Genomic DNA, 21,514 nt, shown 5'->3' on the forward strand with positions numbered 1-21,514 from the left:
CTGTCCTCCAACAGGTATCGTATGCTCTCTCCAGATCAAAAAATATTGCTACTGTTTGGCGTTTCCGGAGAAAATTGTTCATGATATAAGTGGAGAGAGCAACAAGATGGTCAACTGCAGAACGATGCTTTCGGAATCCGCATTGGGCAGGTGTTAAAAGACTGCGGGACTCCAGCCACCAAGCTAAACGGTAATTCACCATACGCTCCAAAACCTTACAGACACTACTCGTGAGAGAAATGGGGCGATAGCTAGAGGGGAGATGTTTGTCCTTTCCAGGTTTCGGAACAGGAACGACGATAGCTTCCCGCCATCGTCTGCGAAAAGTACTGTCGGTCCAAATTCGATTATAAAGGCGAAGGAGGTAACGCAGACTATGGGTTGATAAATGCAGCAACATTTGGACGTGGATACCATCCGGTCCTGGGGCGGAGGAGCGAAAAGAAGAGAGTGCATGTTGGAGTTCCTGCATGGAGAAAACAGTATTGTAGCTTTCGCGATTTTGAGAGGAGAAAGCAACAGGTCGCACTTCCGCTGCACGTTTCTTCGGGAGAAACGCTGGCGGGTAATTTGAAGAGCTCGAAATCTCAGCAAAGTGCTGACCCAATGAGTTAGAAATTGCGACGGGGTCCATTAATGTATCATGCGCGACAGTGAGTCCAGAGACCGGGGAGAAACTAGGCGCGCCTGAGAACCGTCGAAGCCGACTCCAAACTTCCGAGGAGGGAGTGAAGGTGTTGAATGAGCTAATAAAGAATTTCCAGCTTGCCTTCTTGCTATCGCGGATGACACGACGGCATCGCGCACGGAACTGCTTATAGCGGATACAGTTGGCCAAAGTAGGATGGTGGCGGAAAACGCGGAGAGCACGTCGCCGCTCACGTATTGCGTCACGGCATGCCTCGTTCCACCAAGGAACTGGAGGGCGCCGGGGCAATTCGGAGGTGCGTGGTATTGAACGTTCCGCAGCTGTAAGAATAACGTCGGTAATATGTGTGACCTCATCGTCGACGCTGGGAAAGTGACGGTCATCGAATGTCGCTAGAGACGAAAAAAGTGTCCAATCGGCTTGGGCAAACTTCCAGCGTCGCGGGAGCATATATGGCAGTTGAGGCTGTAGTCTAAGGACAAATGGAAAGTGGTCACTCGAGTGTGTATCGTCAAGGGCGAACCATTCGAAGCGCCTAGCTAGCGGAACAGTACCGACCGAAAGGTCCAAATGAGATAAATTTGTCGTGGAGGCAGACAAAAATGTAGGGACCCCAGTGTTGAGGAAAACTAGATCCGCTTGGTGGAAGACGTCTACCAATAGTGAGGCACGTGGACAAGGATGTGGAGATCCCCAAAGCGGGTGGTGGGCATTGAAGTCCCCAACCAGCAAATAGGGGGGTGGAAGCTGACCAAGAAGATGAAGGAGATCAGCTCGTGCCACTGGTGTGGACGATAGAATGTATACAGTACAAAGAGAGAACGTGTATCCAGAAAGGGAAAGACGGACGGCGACAGCTTGGAAGGAAGTGTTAAAGTGGATTGGGTGATATTGGAGAGTATCATGGAGAAGAATCATGAGTCCTCCATGGGCTGGAGTGCCTTCAACAGAGGGGAGATCATATCGGACGGTCTGAAAATGAGGGAGAACAAAGTGGTCATGGGGACGCAGCTTTGTTTCCTGAAGACAGAAGATGACTGGCGAGTAGGATCGTAAGAGGATCGACAATTCATCCCGATTGGCTCTAATGCCGCGGATATTCCAGTGGATAATGGACATAGGGTGAACAGAAAATGGAGGAATGTGACCAAGGTTGCTGTCAACTCAACGACTGCTCAGAGCTTGCGACCGACAGCATGGAATGGCATTCAGCCGAAGGCAGAAGATCCTGATACATAGGTTGTTCAGGAGCAGCTCCTGCCACCAGCGATCGGCCGGTTGATCGGCTGCCAGCAGTGCGCCTCGGCGACACAGAAGACGGCCGAGGGCGATTTCCGCCAGGTGATGCTGTAGATGGGACACGCCTTGGCGGAGAAGGAGATGAACTGGGTTTCTTTGTAGCCTTCTTGGAAGTATGATGTTTAGATGAAGGAGGAACGGATGGTTGTGAAGTTGAGGTGCGTAAAAAATCTTCACGAGTATGCTCTTTTTTCGAAGTCTTGGTGTCTGACTTTGGGGCTCGAGATTTAGCAGAACCCGACGAAGGGTGAGCCAGAGAGTGGGCAGGCGAAAGTGGTGAGGTTGAACGGGCGATCTTTGCGCTGGCGGATCTGACGACCGTGGCACTAAAGGTGAGGTCGCAAGTCTGCATGGCCGCCTCCTTTGTTGGCCGAGGAGAAGCAAGAACAGTGCTGTATTTTCCTGTCTGAGGCACGGTGGGCTGTCGACTGGCGAATAACTTTCGAGCAGCAAAGGTCGACACCTTTTCCTTCACTCTGATTTCCTGGATAAGCTTTTCATCTTTAAAAACGGGGCAATCTCGAGAGGAAGCAGCGTGGTCACCCATACAGTTGATGCAGCGAGGGGATGGAGGTGGACAAGCACCCTCATGGGCATCCTTGCCACACGTAACACACTTGGCCGGATTGGAACAGGACTGGCTGGTGTGATTGAACCGCTGACACCGATAGCAACGCGTAGGGTTTGGGACGTAAGGGCGAACGGAAATTGTCTCATAGCCTGCTTTGATTTTCGATGGGAGTTGAACTTTGTCAAATGTCAAGAAGACAGTGCGGGTTGGAATGATGTTCGTGTCAACCCTTTTCATAACTCTATGAACAGCCGTTACGCCCTGGTCAGACAGGTAGTACTGAATTTCGTCGTCAGACAATCCATCGAGGGAGCGTGTATAAACGACTCCACGCGAGGAATTTAAAGTACGGTGCGGTTCCACCCGGACAGGGAAGGTGTGGAGAAGGGAAGTACGCAGCAATTTTTGTGCCTGGAGGGCACTGATCGTTTCTAACAACAAGGTGCCATTCCGTAATCTGGAACAAGACTTTACAGGACCTGCAATTGCGTCGACACCTTTCTGGATAATGAAAGGGTTGACCGTGGAGAAGTCGTGACCTTCATCAGACCGAGAAACAACAAGGAACTGTGGCAACGATGGAAGAACTGTCTGTGGCTGAGACTCAGTGAACTTACGCTTGTGAGCAGACATAGTGAAAGGTGAGGAAACCATTGCGGAAGAATCCCCCATGATTACCGGCGTCTCCGATGGCGCGCTCCTCCCTTGTGGGGGCCCTCTCTGAGGGCACTCCCGCCTTAGGTGATTGTTCACACCTCAGGTCACACCTCCCGACAAACGGACGGAGGGACCAATCGGCACTTACGGAAGGTATCAGCTCGGGTAATCACCCCTCCCTGGGCCTGGCCGTTACCAGGGGGTACGTACGTGTCCTACCTGTCTACCCGGGGCGGGGAATTACGCGTTACCCCGTCACCGGCTACGCACGAAAATGCGTGGGTCGGCCTTCAGACACGCACAGGGAGGAAGAAAGAGAAAGGGAAAAAACAAAGAAAGGGAAAGAAAAGAAGAGAGGTCTCAAACGCCGCAGCGGAGAAAAGGGTAAAGAGAAGAGGTAAGGAAAAGAGAAGGACAAAGGACGGATGAAGACATACAAGCGGAGAAGGCGAAGAATGCGTTAAATTGACGAGAGTCAGTTTCCGGACGTAGGCACAAACCATACTCCCAGAGGGGGAGAAAGGGAAGGAAAGAGCCAGAGGTGAGGGAAGGGGGGGGGGCGAAGATGGGGGATAGGGAAGGATGCGGAAAAGGAAGGTATGCAGCCCGGAAAGGAAGGAGGGCCACATTAGCTCGGGGTCCCGTGCTCGCTACGCACGTATCCACAAAAGAGTTGTGGACCGCCTGGGGGGCTTCACGTCTATTGTCGGAATATCCCATAGCTCGTTCACACACGATTAACGGCACCGCGAAAACACTTACTACTCGCCTGCAACCGAGATGATGAGGGAAAACCAATCACTCTGATCTGCGCTGCAGGGGCGTGAAATGATTGACAGCACTCTATTTATTTGTTCAAACAATTTATTTAACCATACTGTATATCTATCACACTGTCACAAAAAACAAACCCAGATGTGCGACCACCGAACGCGGGTGAAAGTAAACTTTATATCAACATAGCATAATTCCAAATCGCAGCCTCCATATGCTAGACACATCATAGCAGCACATGTCTTTACCTCCTATGACACAATAGCACACTGTGCATTGCTCCTGACACGAAATTACACGGCCCTTTAACTAAACATAATTGCACATCCCTGCTCTCGCCTCGCCGCATGACCAGCCATCTAAAACCTTCTCAATATTATTCATACTTTACAACTTTTTTAAAAAATAAGATCTAATTTACTCCTCCCACCGCACCTAACCTCACACCCGTCCCACCATCAACATACGGAAACGTCCTCAACCCTCTCTTGACGCTCATATATCACCCCACAAACCAAGTCCATCAATCAATTTACCATTCTTATCCCCTCTTTTCGAATTACAAACGTAGCCTCTATCTAAACTCCAAGCAACTGATCTTTCTCGCACTTACAACAGTAAAATTAATTTTACACACACCCCGAAATACCAAACGCAATTAAAGAGTCAAACTTTTATACAGACCATCAAGCATATACCACAGTCACACCAATATTCGAAGTCTGGTCCATATTTACCACCTCCAACCTGAATTAAATATTATTCCCAGTGCCGCAACATTCTGCCAGCGCTCGATTTGGACCTATTTTTCTGCCCTTAACTGTTGTCACTAGCGGTCGAATATCACTATGCATATATTGCATAAATTTCCACATAAAAAAATCTACTACTATTATCTATGTCCTCAAGCTGCACCCCCTCACGACAGCATACAAACTCATCTTCTCTAGTCATTATACAACTTTTATCAGCGACACGCCTCAGTCATTATCCCCGATAATGAATACCCAACCAGTGTGCTTAAGGCCTGTGAAGACATCACTGACGCGGGTTTGTGTACTGTAATCATCATCACATTTCATTGAACAACAAGGAAAGATGCGAATTCGCTCGTCCTCGATTTTCTAATGTCTCACTCGTTCCATCATGCATTACACTTCATTCATTCAACATACACATTCATTCGCGCCGCCGTTTAGAGACTCCTGTATCCGAACACATAGTATCATTAAACAACTATAACTTGCTTTTATCTGATAACTCATCCATCAGGTCAGGGGGCCAGGTCACCCCCTTTCTTTTTTTCTTTCTTTCAGCAGGAGACATTTTTTTTTTTTTTTTTACAGTGGTGGCTAAATTGCGGAATCAACATCACCAGTCTCGGAAGATATCTTCAAATACGTAAACACTCTTAATCAAATAGAGTGTTCCCGCTGAGGACATGACCTTCAATATTACAATTCTTAATCCAATAACCACCAAAACAACTACTAAATGCTCAAACTAATCCCATTGCACCTTACAAAGAGAGCGTCCAAGCGCTGCCGGCGGCATGTCAAAGCCGTCCACTCAGCTCCAGGACCAGCATGCTGAATTGGGCTCTCTCTATACCTGCTCTCCAGCTATTGTCTAACGACATACAGTGCACAAATGGATTCCTGAATAGCGCATGTCTCTATCCTCCCCTGCATCTCCAACTCGACATGTAAACAGCGTCTCCCCAGCCAGCGAACCCGACGTCATTCACGCTGCACTGACAATTTCCACTCACAAACCTTAAACACTCGCATAGATAAAAGCCTATTCACTCCTGCCAAAACTCACTTAATAATAAAAAAAAACATTCTCCCTTTCTAAGCATAGATGAGTATGCATTTAGAGCGAATAGACAAACATAATTCCAAGCTGAAGCCATACATATTAAAAAAAAACCCTCAATTTATATTATCCGACATTTATTTACATGTCCTAAATAGAATTAATTTTCCTATACGGTACAAAATGCTCCATGCCGCTGTTGGATAAGCAGCTGCAGCAGCAAGTCGTATACTCCTAGCTCACTCATTTGATACATAGTTTAATTCTTAATTTCTTTGCGTGTTTTTGGTATTTGCATTGTTTAATTCATAAATTTCGGGCGTATTATAGTATTTGAGAGTTGTAGCATCGCGTTTTAGTACCTGAATAGTGTAAAATCGCGTAGTCTCCTTCCGCCGCCGAGCAGTGTGTCAGCAGTGCGCAAGTAGCAGCATTACTGCATTTACTAGGCAATCTTGTATTTTAATAACCGTTTAAATTTTGTCGATTTGTTTGCACTCTCTGTAGATTAGTTCAGACGTTCTTTGCACAACAGTTTTTAGCATGGATACGGACTGCAACTGCCGTGTTCGGATGCAGGCTGAGTTGGCATCCCTTCGCTCCCAGCTTCAGGCAGTGTTGGCTTCGGTCACACAGCTTGAGGCTGTTGCCAATGGGCATCACTGTGGGGGTCCGGATGGGGGTTTGTCGGGGACGGCCAGCTCGTCCCACGCATCCCCCGATCGGACGACTGTGGTTGCCCGGGATACTGCCCGCATTGAGGCTGATCCCTCACCTGTGGTAGAGTGGGAGGTCGTCTCAAGGTGTCGCAGGGGGGCGAAAGACATTCCGGAGGGCTGAACGGAAGGCCTCTCCAGTTTGTCTGACGAACCGGTTTCAGGCTCTGTCTCAGGCTGATACTGACCTTCGGCCTGACATGGCTGCTTGTCCTGTTCCAGAGGTTGCCCCTCAGTCTGCAAGATCCGGGCGGTCGCAGAGGGTGGGCTTACTGGTAGTTGGGAGCTCCAACGTCAGGCGCGTAATGGGGCCCCTTAGGGAAATGGCAGCAAGAGAGGGGAAGAAAACCAATGTGCACTCCGTGTGCATACCGGGGGGAGTCATTCCAGATGTGGAAAGGGTCCTTCCGGATGCCATGAAGGGTACGTGCACCCATCTGCAGGTGGTCACTCATGTCGACACCAATGATGTGTGTCGCTATGGATCGGAGGAAATCCTTTCTTGCTTCCGGCGGCTATCTGATTTGGTGAAGACTGCCAGTCGCGCTAGCGGGATGAAAGCAGAGCTCACCATCTGCACCATCGTCGACAGGACTGACTGCGGACCTTTGGTACAGAGCCGAGTGGAGGGTCTGAATCAGAGGCTGAGACGGTTCTGCGACCGTGTGGGCTGCAGATTCCTCGACTTGCGCCATAGGGTGGTGGGGTTTTGGGTTCCGCTGGATAGGTTAGGAGACCACTACACGCAACAAGCGGCTACACGGGTAGCAGGGGTTGTCTGGCGTGGGCTGGGCGGTTTTTTAGGTTAGATGGCCTTGGTCAAGTACAGAAAGGGCAACAGCCTCAACGGGTGCAGGGCAAAGTCAGGACATGCGGGGACCACGCAGCAATCGGTATTGTAATTGTCAACTGTCGAAGCTGCGTTGGTAAAGTACCGGAACTTCAAGCGCTGATAGAAAGCACCGAAGCTGAAATCGTTATAGGTACAGAAAGCTGGCTGAAGCCAGAGATAAATTCTGCTGAAATTTTTACAAAGGTACAGACGGTGTTTAGAAAGGATAGATTGCATGCAACCGGTGGTGGAGTGTTCGTCGCTGTTAGTAGTAGTTTATCCTGTAGTGAAGTAGAAGTGGATAGTTCCTGTGAATTATTATGGGTGGAGGTTACACTCAACAACCGAGCTAGGTTAATAATTGGCTCCTTCTACCGACCTCCCGACTCAGCAGCATTAGTGGCAGAACAACTGAGAGAAAATTTGGAATACATTTCACATACATTTTCTCAGCATGTTATAGTCTTAGGTGGAGATTTCAATTTACCAGATATAGACTGGGACATTCAGATGTTTAGGACGGGTGGTAGGGACAGAGCATCGAGTGACATTATACTGAGTGCACTATCCGAAAATTACCTCGAGCAATTAAACAGAGAACTGACTCGTGGAGATAACATATTGGACCTACTGGTAACAAACAGACCCGAACTTTTCGACTCTGTATGTGCAGAACAGGGAATCAGTGATCATAAGGCCGTTGCAGCATCCCTGAATATGGAAGTTAATAGGAATATAAAAAAAGGAAGGAAGGTTTATCTGTTTAGCAAGAGTAATAGAAGGCAGATTTCAGACTACCTAACAGACCAAAACGAAAATTTCTGTTCCGACACTGACAATGTTGAGTGTTTATGGAAAAAGTTCAAGGCAATCGTAAAATGCGTTTTAGACAGGTACGTGCCGAGCAAAACTGTGAGGGACGGGAAAAACCCACCGTGGTACAACAACAAAGTTAGGAAACTACTGCGAAAGCAAAGAGAGCTTCACTCCAAGTTTAAACGCAGCAAAAACCTCTCAGACAAACAGAAGCTAAACGATGTCAAAGTTAGCGTAAGGAGGGCTATGCGTGAAGCATTCAGTGAATTCGAAAGTAAAATTCTATGTACCGACTTGACAGATAATCCTAGGAAGTTCTGGTCTTACGTTAAATCAGTAAGTGGCTCGAAACAGCATATCCAGACACTCCGGGACGATGATGGCATTGAAACAGAGGATGAAACGCGTAAAGCTGAAATACTAAACACCTTTTTCCAAAGCTGTTTCACAGAGGAAGACCGCACTGCAGTTCCTTCTCTAAATCCTCGCACAAACGAAAAAATGGCTGACATCGAAATAAGTGTTCAAGGAATAGAAAAGCAACTGGAATCACTCAACAGAGGAAAGTCCACTGGACCTGACGGGATACCAATTCGATTCTACACAGAGTACGCGAAAGAACTTGCCCCCCTTCTAACAGCCGTGTACCGCAAGTCTCTAGAGGAACGGAGGGTTCCAAATGATTGGAAAAGAGCACAGGTAGTCCCAGTTTTCAAGGAGGGTCGTCGAGCAGATGCGCAAAACTATAGACCTATATCTCTGACGTCGATCTGTTGTAGAATTTCAGAACATGTTTTTTGCTCGAGTATCATGTCGTTTTTGGAAACCCAGAATCTACAATGTAGGAATCAACATGGATTCCTGAAAAAGCGATCGTGTGAGACCCAACTCGCTTTATTTGTTCATGAGACCTAGGAAATATTAGATACAGGCTCCCAGGTAGATGCTATTTTTCTTGACTTCCGGAAGGCGTTCGATACTGTTCCGCACTGTCGCCTGATAAAGTAAGAGCCTACGGAATATCAGACCGGCTGTGTGGCTGGATTGAAGAGTTTTTAGCAAACAGAACACAGCATGTTGTTATCAATGGAGAGACGTCTACAGACGTTAAAGTAACCTTTGGCGTGCCACAGGGGAGTGTTATGGGACCATTGCTTTTCACAATATATATAAATGACCTAGTAGATAGTGTCGGAAGTTCCATGCGGCTTTTCGCGGATGATGCTGTAGTATACAGAGAAGTTGCAGCATTAGAAAATTGTAGCGAAATGCAGGAAGATCTGCGGCGGATAGGCACTTGGTGCAGGGACTGGCAACTGACCCTTAACATAGACAAATGTAATGTATTGCGAATACATAGAAAGAAGGATCCTTTATTGTATGATTATATGATAGCGGAACAAACACTGGTAGCAGTTACTTCTGTAAAATATCTGGGAGTATGCGTGCGGAACGATTTGAAGTGGAATGATCATATAAAATTAATTATTGGTAAGGCGGGTACCAGGTTGAGATTCATTGGGAGAGTGCTTAGAAAATGTAGTCCATCAACAAAGGAGGTGGCTTACAAAACACTCGTTCGACCTATACTTGAGTATTGCTCATCAGTGTGGGATCCGTACCAGATCGGGTTGACGGAGGAGGTAGAGAAGATCCAAAGAAGAGCGGCGCGTTTCGCCACAGGGTTATTTGGTAACCGTGATAGCGTTACGGAGATGTTTAATAAACTCAAGTGGCAGACTCTGCAAGAGAGGCGCTCTGCATCGCGGTGTAGCTTGCTCGCCAGGTTTCGGGAGCGTGCGTTTCTGGATGAGGTATCGAATATATTGCTTCCCCCTACTTATACATCCTGTGGAGATCACGAATGTAAAATTAGAGAGATTAGGGCGCGCACGGAGGCTTTCAGACAGTCGTTCTTCCCGCGAACCATACGCGACTGGAACAGGAAAGGGAGGTAATGACAGTGGCACGTAAAGTGCCCTCCGCCACACACCGTTGGGTGCCTTGCGGAGTATAAATGTAGATGTAGATGTAGACCATTTTACATCCGTGCACCCTCAGTCAACCCAAGTCGCTCTCATAACAATTCAGCTGATTGGAGAGCGTTTTACCGCTGGCAGAAACACGTCAGTCTTTCTGAACAGAGCCTACCCCATTTTCTACAGATATATACATGCTCGCGTATTAGAAAACCAAAAATATTTTTAATATAATATTATAAAATTCATCTCATACTCGTCGATATTAAGCACAGTCCTAGTACTTTAGCGTGCCATAGACCTATGACTAACTAGAAGTAAATATAAAAAATTTATATATTCAGTACTCAATAACAATCTCTTCCTTGTAAGACCTTCTAAATTTAATTTATAATTTTTCTTTTAATAAAAGAACTAAATCCCTTCTCGTCTATAGAGAACCTACAAAGACAGAGAAAAATTATTTTTCCCCCTTTCAATTAAATAAAAATATCGTCCTTCAAAGAGTGATCAAATTTAGATCAGACCTAATAAGGTCCTCCCCCAAACACACCACCCTCTTCTTAAACCTCAACACAATCACCAAAGCTAACCATCACATATTAAATATTATATTTAACATTTTAAATTATATCACTCTTAACTGAGCTACACTCACATCCACAACTAATTAATTATCACTCCCACACCGCTCACCTGTACAGCGGTCAAACACACACAATCATTGTACCAAAATCAGCCTCACGTAACACCACGCATAGAAGTGAATTTTACCAAACCGATCTCACTTGAACGACATTAGGCGATGAACTAATTAACTCTCATTCAAAAACGCACACAAACTTACGTAAACATTTTTATTGAATTCGTTTGAACTGTGCTCAAGCTTTTTACACGGCATCTATTACTTTATCTTCTACTAATTATATATTTGATTTCTAATAAAGAGATAAAATTCAGTCGCATAGAAGCTCATCATCATCATCATCATCATTCTCTCTCTCTCTCTCTCTCTCTCTCTCTCTCTCTCTCTCTCACACACACACACACACACACACACACACACACACACACACACAGAGAGAGAGAGAGAGAAAGAGAGAGAGAGAGAAAGAGAGAGAGAGAGAGACACGCACATCTATTTCTATATACACTTTGGACCGCCCACTGTCCTCAAAGTTAAATTATTTTCCATTTGATAGCCACCGCAGCATGTGGTGGGCCGCACAACATCAAGGTCGACTAAGCGTAGTAGGAGTTAGATAATGAACAGTCGCCATGTTTAAGTGAAGTAAGATTTGACTTAATCAGGGCGACTGGGGGGTGGATCATGTAGTTTAATGTTCGGGTCCGGTATAGCTAGCGCAGCGTCTACTTTATACGTCCGCTTCATTAATAGCAAATCGGGTGGAATGAAATTACTCATTTCGTACTTTTAGCTAACTAGGAAGCGAATCCGCCACATACAGAATACACTTCATATAAAGGCGACGACTGGTAGATAAAAATGATCAACTTTCCACCCAGCCATTCTACAATTATTAAATTAATTTTGTGTGTTAAAACGATAATATTATAGTAAATCTTTAATTACAATGGCGATGAACTCTATGAAAATATGTGCGAGTTAAACGCTTCGATGAATCACGTCTCCTATTCGCCACGTATATAGAGGGTAACGCGTTTCACTGAATGTAAATTTACGCTCAATTAACGTATACTACAATTAGATCACGCTCTCTCCATTCTATTCATGGATGATTGTCGATCTAATATTAAATTAATTTAATCATTAACATATATAATGACCATATTATGAAAGATAAATGAACAATGATCGTACGGTGCAGACTAACTTATCACTGATGGCCCAGCATACATTAACTTATCTACTTCAATTAAGATTCAAATAATCTCATCTTCTTCAATTAAAATTAAAATAAAATATAAATTTATATTTAAAACGAATATGTACTCAGCATGATTTTCATCGATATCCATTGTGAGATCATATTTATCTAGCTCGTCATCCGAAATGTACATCTCACCTGCAGATAAATAAAAATAATTAAATTACTAAAATTTATTTATGTATTGTTAATTACAGATTAATATATTAAACTGCATATGAGGTATCGTACTTACCGGCATTCAACTCGACCTTATCAGCAGTCGAGATTGTGTCTCCAGCAGCCCCCGCATCGATGTCTTCACCCGCATCCTCCTCCTCCACCATTACGGTAATATTTAGTGGCAGTACGACCGCCCCCGTGACTGGAACAAAATACCACCATTAAAAAATTAATTTATTTAATATTATTTATATAATTATCAAATAATTAATTTATTAATCTTATGAGAATTATTGGGAAACGGATACGCACAATCTCCATGTCCATGGTCTGAGCACTAGATCACCGACTGAGTCGTGACGGACATTGACAAGCCCTGAGGCGAGCTGTGGGTAGGGGTCTCGAGTCCATCCTATTGGAGGAGCTGTCTTTGAACAACCCCCACTACAGCCATTAAGGGCAGAAATCGTAAATTTTCACCCTCTGTTGTCTATAAGTAGAACAAGTTCTGTGAAAGCGTGTGTTGAATGAATGAGCGAGTGGATGAAACGACTCATCTACGACTGTATCATTAGGACATGTAAATAAATGTCGTACAACGTAAATTGAGGTCTTTTTTTCTTTTTAATGATATGTATGATTTATGGTTGGAATTATGTTTTTTTATAAATGCATATTCATCTATGCTTAGAAAGGGAGAATGCTTTTTTATTATTAAGTGAGTTTTGGCAGGAGTGAATAGGCATTTATATATGAGCGAATTTAAGATTTGTCACTCGAAATTGTCAGCCCAGCGTTAATGACGTCGGGTTCGCTGGCTGGGGCAGCCAGTGTTCACATGTCGAGTTGGAGATAGAGATCCGCGCTATTCAGGAATCCATTTGTGCAGTGTATGTCTTTAGACAATGAATATTGGTGTGAGTGTGGTATGCGCTTGATGGTCTGTATAAAAGTTTGGGGCTTTAATTGCGTTTGGTATTTCGGGGTGTGTGTAAAATTAATTTTACTGTTGTAAGTGCGAGAAAGATCAGTTGCTTGGTGTTTAGATAGAGGCGACGTTTCTAATTCGAAAAGAGGGGATGAGAATGGTAAATTGATTGATGGACATGGTTTGTGGGGTGATATATGAGCATCAAGATAGGGTTGAGGACGTATGCGTATGTTGATGGTGGGACGGGTGTGAGGTTGGGTGCAGTGGGAGGAGTAAATTAGATTTTTTTTTAATGTTGTAAACTAAAAATAATATTGAGAAGGTTTTAGATGGCTGGTCACGCGACGAGGCGAGAGCAGGGATGTATAGTATGTTTAGTTAAAGGGTTGTGTAATGTCGTGGCACGAGTTATGCGCAGTGTGCTATTGTGTCATAGGAACTAAAGACATGTGCTGCTATGACGTGTCTAGCATATGGAGGCTGCGATTTGGAATTATGCTATGTTGATATAAAGTTGACTTTCATCCGCGTCCGGTGGCCGCGGCTCAGGGCTGTGACGAATCGCGGTCCTGGACGGACGTCTGTGTGTGCTTTGACTGCTGACGAGCGCGTAGACCGCACCAACTTACGCTTGCGGAAGCCGAGCAGGGTCTGTGCGCGGTCTGAGATATGACAGATGCGTGACTTCACGATCCTGTGGACAGGATGCGGTAGGGGGTACCTGCGCACGTCTGCTGCGTTATTTTGCTAGCGGATCTGCAGGCTCTGCTATGCGTTATCTGGATAGTTTACGAGCACTGAGCATATCTACACATCAGTGTGAAGAATTATTTAGGAGCAGATTGCTATTGTGTGTACTGAAATTACTAGTTGGGTGCGTGTCTGTGGGCTGTGCAACATGGCCTGGGTCACATCTGGGTGGGTGTTTTATGATAGTGTGATAGATATACGGTATGCTTAAATAAGTTGTTTCAAAAAATAAATAGATTGCTGTCAATCATTTCACGCCCCTGCAGCGCAGATCCGAGTGATTCGTTTTCCCTCACCATCTCGGTTTACGTCACGAAAATAACGATAGCTTTCTCTGCTGTTGGTACTGGGTACTAGACCTCGTCGTGAACACACTAGGTGGAGCCATCTTAGATTACGTTACTTGCGTCACTACAGCGTCCTCTAGCAGATTCGATATGAACTAAGACAGTTGGGCTATGGACTCAGTGGCGAATACCCTTGGTGGTGCTGCTGCCTCTAATTTATTAAATAAAGGCCAGTGCATGATTTCGACAGTTAACGATTAGCAAGCAGAGTCTTTTACATGGATTATTATTTTTGACAATTTAGGAGTTGTTTGGCTATATGGACGTAGATGTATTGCATTATTTAGGAGTGGTTCGCATGTATGTAGGCTGTGCAATGCGTTATTTTGACGGTTTACAGTTAGCAAGAGTGTGTGTTGAGTGTTATAGATTAGTTATGTAGGAGTGGTTTGCACGTCTGTATGTTGTGGGACACGTCAGACCGTGTGTTCAGTGATAAATATACTCCCCCCTAAATAAACTGCTCGCAAATAAATAAAGTACACTAATTCCTCCCCTGCTGTGGGATGAGTCCTTTTACCACCCGCCCCTAGGAAGAGGTGGCGGTCTGGCGACTTCGGTTGTAGTGCTGGATGTGAGCTTCGTTTGCAACAATTTTTCTTACGTTGGTAGAGAAAACGCGAGTGAGATTTGTTTACTGGCCGATTTCAAGCTCGGCGACGGTTCCTAGGAAGAGGTGGTGGTCAGGTCCTTGAAAAGTAGTTGAAAGTAGGTAGTTCAACACGTTTTTGATACGTGTAGTGAAATAGTAAATGTTTTTCATACATGTATGAAATTGTAAATTCAGTTATTTAATATGAAATTAAATTAAGTACTCAGGCAATTGATAGATTAGATGCGCGATGTGGGTGTTAGCATATTCACAAAAGACTATGTCCGGCGCGTGTATGGAGGCGGCGATCGAGGGTGGTCGGACGCCCGCGAGGCGGCGGCGCTGCGCGTGTCCGGTTTTAAAGCGCGTGAGACAGCATACTATCTTGAGTCAGTTAACTTAGCGAGAGCGTTTTTTGTCGAGCACTCCACGAGATGGACCGGCGGTTGTGTGACGCCAAGGCGGATTCCACTCTCCAGGAAAACAACTTTGGTGCCAAGCGTGTTCTTTGTCCACCACGAAACCACGTGGTTGATCGCTGTGACGTCAGAATCGGTAGGTTCCAGCGTGTCTGGCGAAAACATGTTTATGCCGCTGGACCCGCACAGTCCCAGCGGGCGCTGGAGGCGCGGACCGCTACCGACTAGAGATGGGCAAAACTGTTCTTTTCAGAGACTGGATCAGAACTGTTCACTCCCTGAAATGAATTAGCTCTTTTTCATGACTCACCACTCATTTACAATAGAAAATAAATGGAAGGCACATTGCCCTTTAAACTTGGTTTATTCCAGTACTATACCTGTATTTTGATCTTATTTGATCCTATTTTGAAGTAACACAGATAATGAGTAAGAATTTTGTATTGTTTATTGAAATTTCCACGATATGACGAAGTTTTTGATTATTGATTTATTTTGCACTATCGTGGTTTTTTGGGTGATCGGAAAATGTTGTAACTTGAGATTTACATTAACAATATATTTGGCTATAATGTATTAAAATTTCATTAACCTCATACAAATACATCGCAAGCCATATATTTTTAAACTGAACGTTTCCTTCCGAAGACGCCTAAAATCGCAAAATCCGTACCAGAATAAGAAAAAAAAATATAAATTTGACTGTAAAACGAAAGTGCTGCATATAGCCTTACGCAGAATAAAATAAGGAAAATATTGGTGTATCACACTTTGCGATACGTTTATCGGTTCGCTCGTAATTAAGGCGTAAATTCGAGTATCCATAATAAAAATCCTATGGTAAGAGGAGTCATCAGGAACCTAATCTAATCAGTTTAAACAAATAAAAATAAAATAAAAACGATTGATGTATCCATAACATAATAATGTAATATACATAGCGGTATTACTACGAAGAACAATATCCAGTAGAGAGGAACTCCGATGCAGAGGCGCTGAGTCGAGCAGGTCGAGCCGCGAGCTGTATTACTGCACGAGCTGAGACCGCAGAGACCAGAGTGACACCTGAGTCGCTTTGCTCAACGCTCTGGCTAGAGTCGAGACGGTGGGGTGAGCGTTGAGCGGGCGAGTTCCGAGGGTGGGGGGAGCTCACCCGCTCCGAGCCAAATCGTCGGTTCCCTTGCGAGCAGGTTTTTGCAAGTAGTTCCTATGTTATCCGCTAGGTGGCTCTCTGTCCTGTTGCTTGCATCAACTGCCCAGAGGGCAGGACGTGCGACTGAAACGATCGCCGACAGAGTGCGATGCGAAGTTAAGCTGCGCCAGACACTGCACACGGCAGACGACGCACAGAGACGGCACGGCATATGTGAAACACAAAATCCAATGGGGCACTGCACAATGCAGGCAGCCAAGGTAGAAGCAGGGCAGAGGCCGGCGCTGGCTGTGTTGTGTGGCGTGCACTGTGCTCTGACCAGCAGAGGCGCTGCTGATATGCTCCGTCTCTCTCTCTCTCTCTCTCTCTCTCTCTCTCTCTCTCTCTGCCGTGGGAAACGTTTGGAGCTACCGTTCTTTTTTTCTGAATCACTGATTGTTCACTCCTTTGAAAGATTCAACTCTATGAATTAGTTCAAGAGCGGATCCCCCATCTCTACTACCGACAGCTGTGAGGTGGAGCGAGCGGGCCTCGCTCGCGGGCTGGCGGTGGCGCCGGCGGTAGCTTCCTCTCCTGGCAACGATTTGAACTAAGCCAGTTGGAGTCCTGACGTAGTGGTGAACACACCTGCATCGAATTGTTTAACTAAAGTCTTGTGTACAAGTCCTTTTCCCACGAATCCTTAGGAGGTGGGGGCAGTCTGGTGACCGAGGTTAGTAAAGTGTTTTTTCTTTCGCGCCATTTTGTTAGCTTAGTAGGCATATGGGAACTGAATTTTGTTTACGGCAAATAATTAAGAGATTGCACCAGTTCGCAGGAAGTGGTGGCGGTCGGGTGACTTAGGTTAGTGGAGGTAGGCCAAGTGAGCTATTTTCGTGCTATTTTCTTTGCTTAGTAGAGATAAGAGCGGTGTGGTGCATTATCACGTCGGAATTTGAACTTGCCGCCATTTTCTAGGGGGTTGCGGGGGGGGGGGGGGGTGTTAGGTTAGTGGACATAACACATCTGGTCTATTTCACCTCCTTTTTCGTGGTGTGACGCATTATTGTGCTGGAATTTGAATTTCCTGCAAAATAACTGATTGTGAATTAGGTTAGTACAAGAGCACTTTATTATTTGACGCGATTTTGATAGGTTAGCAGTGAAAAAATATAAGTGAAAATCAAAGTTCGTAGGTTATGGACTATTTGGTAAGAGTGATCAATTATGGTGTTGGAATTTGAACTTGACAGATTTTTGTTTTCTAGTGGAAGTAGACCAATAATGATAAAGACAGGTACGGTATTGCAGGCATTATGCTGTTGGAATTTGAATTTGGGGTGAACATTTCAATGATCGAACGCATGGAGATGGTTTGACAATGACAGCTCAGCAAAGAGTGAATGTGCAGGAGCATCTAAGGTCACAATGGCAGTTGAGTGGATGTGGCCCAATCTGCTTTCTTCCAGCCAAAATCCGCCATCTTGGTGGCTGAGATATGAAATAAGCCAGTTGGATTGCATGCACATGTGCATGATATAAATAATAATAAATGATAATGAATAATAAAGACAAGTACGGTTTTGCAGGCAGTATCCTGTTGGAATTTGAATTTCGAGCCAATTTCTTCTGGAGGGTTAGGTTAGTGGACGTAGCCCAATTGGTCTTTTCTCCCGCCAAAATTCAAATTTCCCGCCATTTTTCTGGAGGGTTGGGTTAGGTTAGTGAACAGCCAAATTGGCCATCTTGTCTGACGTCATACGCTGTTACCAAGTCTACACACCGCCATCTCGGATGACGTCATCGCCACCATCTTGAATAAATTTGCCAACAATGCAGAGTGTCCCCATACATAGGTTGCCCCCACTACTGATGTCAACCGAATGGGGTGTAATCATTCAAATTTTGTTAGCCTCTGTGTAAGTCAACCCGTCCAGAGTCTTGTACTCCATGATTTTCTGCTCCTTTTGGAGTACTGGGCAGTCTGGTGAGCAGGGAGAGTGGTGCTCTCCACAGTTGACGCAAGTGGGAGTTGGCGCTCATGGAGTTCAAAATGGCTTTGAGCACTATGGGACTTAACTTCTGAGGTCATTAGTCCCCTAGAACTTAGAACTACGTAAACCTAACTAACCTAAGGACATCACACACATCCATGCCCGAGGCAGGATTCGAACCTGCGACCGCAGCGGTCGCGCGGTTCCAGACTGTAGCGCCTAGAACCGCTCTTCCACTCCGGCGCTCATGGAGTATCTGGGTTCAATGGACATCCACAGTCTCGACATGTTGCACTGGAAGTGCAGTTGGAAGACAAGTGGCCCAACTTGCAGTACTTGAAGTACCGCATAGAGGGAGGGACGTATGGTTTAACGTCACAGCGGTTAATCATCACCTTGACCTTTTCAGGCAATGAATCACCCTCAAAGGCCAAGATGAAGGCACCAGTAGCAACCCTGTTGTCTTTGGGCCCCTGTAAATGCGCTGGATGAAATGAACACCCCACCATTCTAAATTGGCGCGGAGCTCGTAGTCAGACTGCAAGAGGAGATCACGATGGTAAATGATATCCTGGACCATGTTGAGGCTTTTATGGGGGGTGACGGAAAAAGAAATATCACCCAGCTTGTCACAGGCGAGTAACGCTCGGGATTGCGCTGTAACTTCTCCAAACTTATCCTGAAGGTGTTCAACGAAAAATTGAAGCTTCGTAGGTACAAAGGAGTCCCCATCAGTTCTGCTACAGACTAAAAACCGAGGTGAATATGGCTCTCTCCTTTTTGTAGCCTTACGTTCCTCCCATGGTGTAGCGAGGGAGGGAAACGATTTAGGGTCATACCTGTCGGCATTGTATTCGATCTTGTCCTTAGAGACAGCTGGCGCCATACGGTCACCAGCAAGAGACGATTTAGTCTGCTTCATTATGGGTCATCGGCCCTGATGCCACCCACTGCGATCAGGGGCTCTCCCCATGGGCACCACGCAGCCACAGCAAAGGCCACCTGGCATGATGGCCGTTGCCGGGAGTCCTGATGCCCCAGGAGGACAGGCATCTACTCCTTGGCATACATGGGGAGTTTACAGCTCAGGCATCACCAGTGCGATCCCTGTGTTGTCAGGGGGCTACCACTAAATAGGTGCATGACTGCCTCACCACAACGGACTGGCTACCGTGCTGAATATTGGGCACACAGAAATCCAATACTGTCATGGGGGAGAAAGAGAACAGGAGACAACGGAAGAAGATGACATACCCCGGAAAGTGTTCTCGCCCAAATAGTTGAATCGTAGGTGGAGATGCAAAGCCATGATAAGGGATTCAGGAGATCGAATCTATGGGCACTATGGATAACTCGTGCGCCACGTAAGGCATCCTTCCCCATATGGCCCTTTCTTCTATAAGATTTAAAGTGGCAGGTCAAACCATAGAATGGGACCTGAACTCATAGGGATGAAAAGTGTGGACTCCTTTTGTCGCCTCTTACGACAGGCAGGAATACCTCGGGCTTATTCTAACCCCACACCTGCAGGGGGCATCAGAGACAAGGGCATAGTAATGAGTGCCCCACAGACGTGTTATAGGACTGCTGGCAGACAGGGTGAGAAGCAATCTGCGGTTGTTTGGTGATGCTGTTGTGTATGGGAAGGTGTCGGAGACGATTGACTGTAGGATGATACAACACGACTTAGACAAAATTTCCTGTTGGTGTGATGACTGGCAGCTAGATCTAAATGTAGAAAAATTAAGTTAATGCGGATAAGTAGGAAAAACAAACCGATAACGTTCGGATACAGCATTAATAGTGTGCTGCTTCACACAGTCACGTCTTTGAAATACCTGAGCGAAACGATGTAAAGCGATAGGAAATGAAGCGAGAATGTGAGGATTTTGGTAAGGAAGGTGAATAGTTGACTTTGGTTTATTGGGAGAATTTTAGGAAAGTGAGGGTCATCTGTAAAGGAGATCGCATAGAGGACACTAGTGCAATTTGTTCATGATTACTGCTCTAATGTTTGGGACCCACACAAGGACGAATTACAGAAAGACAACGAACCGAGTCACATACAGGCTGTTAGATTTGTTACCGGCATGTTCAACAACACTGAAGTGTTACGGAGATACTTCGGGAACTCAAATTGGAATCCCTGGAGAGAATATGACGTTCTTTTCGAGGAACACTGTCAATAAAATTTAGGGACCCGGCTTAGGAAGCTGACTGTAGAACGATCCTACCGCCGCAGACATTTCGCATAAGGACCACGAAGATAAGACACGGGAAATTAGGGCTCATATAAGGAGCAGACAGACAGTCCTTTTACCCTTGCTCTATACGCTAGCGGAACAAGAAAGGAAAGTATTAGTAATGGTACAGGATACCCTCCGCCACGAATCGTACGGTGACTTGCGGAGTATGTATGTAGATGTAGACTACTTCCGACAATGCTAAATATATAGCAGTGACGTCTTCAGGAGAGCAGAGAAGTTGAGTGAAGCAATACAGCACCATCTTGTGGGGAGCGATTACATGTGCGACCTTAGAAGCAAAATATTGTGAAGTAGAGTGTTTTGTGACTGCAGTTTCTTAGTAAAGGGACAGAGTTTCTAAAAGTTAGAAATTTAATTAAAATTGCTTGAAAGATAAATCTATTGCAATTCATTACTCAGAATGCTTGCTCTCAATACTATTAATTGGAGTCATTTTGATTTGAAGTTACATACGTTTTGTGCATATTTGTGTAAATATAGAAAAGAAACGAAAGATAGATCAATATTTCGTGACTGTGTCAAGTAATAGGGCAATGAATGGAAGGTAGCAAATGAGGTACTTGCGGAAGTAAAGCTGTGAGGACGAGTCGTGAATTGTGCTTGGGTAGCTCGGTTGGTAGAGTACTTGCCCGAGAAATGCAAAAGGTCCGATTTAGTGTCTCGGTCCAGCACACAGTTTTAACTGCCATTCTCAGATTTATTCCAAATTTACCAGAAGCCAACGGTTATAAATATATGCGCCTTTGAAACGCAGTTTGAAATTCCAGCAATGTTGTTTAAGAAAGTAAATGTTGAACAAAAAGCAGCAACTTGTGATAGTTTCTGCCTGGCTCACTCAATACCACAACGTGGAAAACCATTAACTGACTGTAAATGAATAAAGGACTGCATGATTGCAG

General features: G+C 45.3%; 1 long non-coding RNA gene across 1 annotated transcript in view; it reads right to left on the reverse strand.

Annotated features, from left to right (window-relative positions):
* LOC126249674 (uncharacterized) overlaps window positions 1-21,514 on the reverse strand; it is a 248,124-nt gene that overhangs the window by 116,701 nt on the left and 109,909 nt on the right. The window contains exon 2 of the long non-coding RNA XR_007545638.1: window positions 12,257-12,385. This is a non-coding gene — a long non-coding RNA (uncharacterized LOC126249674). The remainder of the gene's footprint in view (window positions 1-12,256; window positions 12,386-21,514) is intronic.

The sequence above is a fragment of the Schistocerca nitens genome, chromosome 3, assembly GCF_023898315.1.
Source record: "Schistocerca nitens isolate TAMUIC-IGC-003100 chromosome 3, iqSchNite1.1, whole genome shotgun sequence".
NCBI classification, from domain to species: Eukaryota; Metazoa; Arthropoda; class Insecta; order Orthoptera; family Acrididae; genus Schistocerca; species Schistocerca nitens.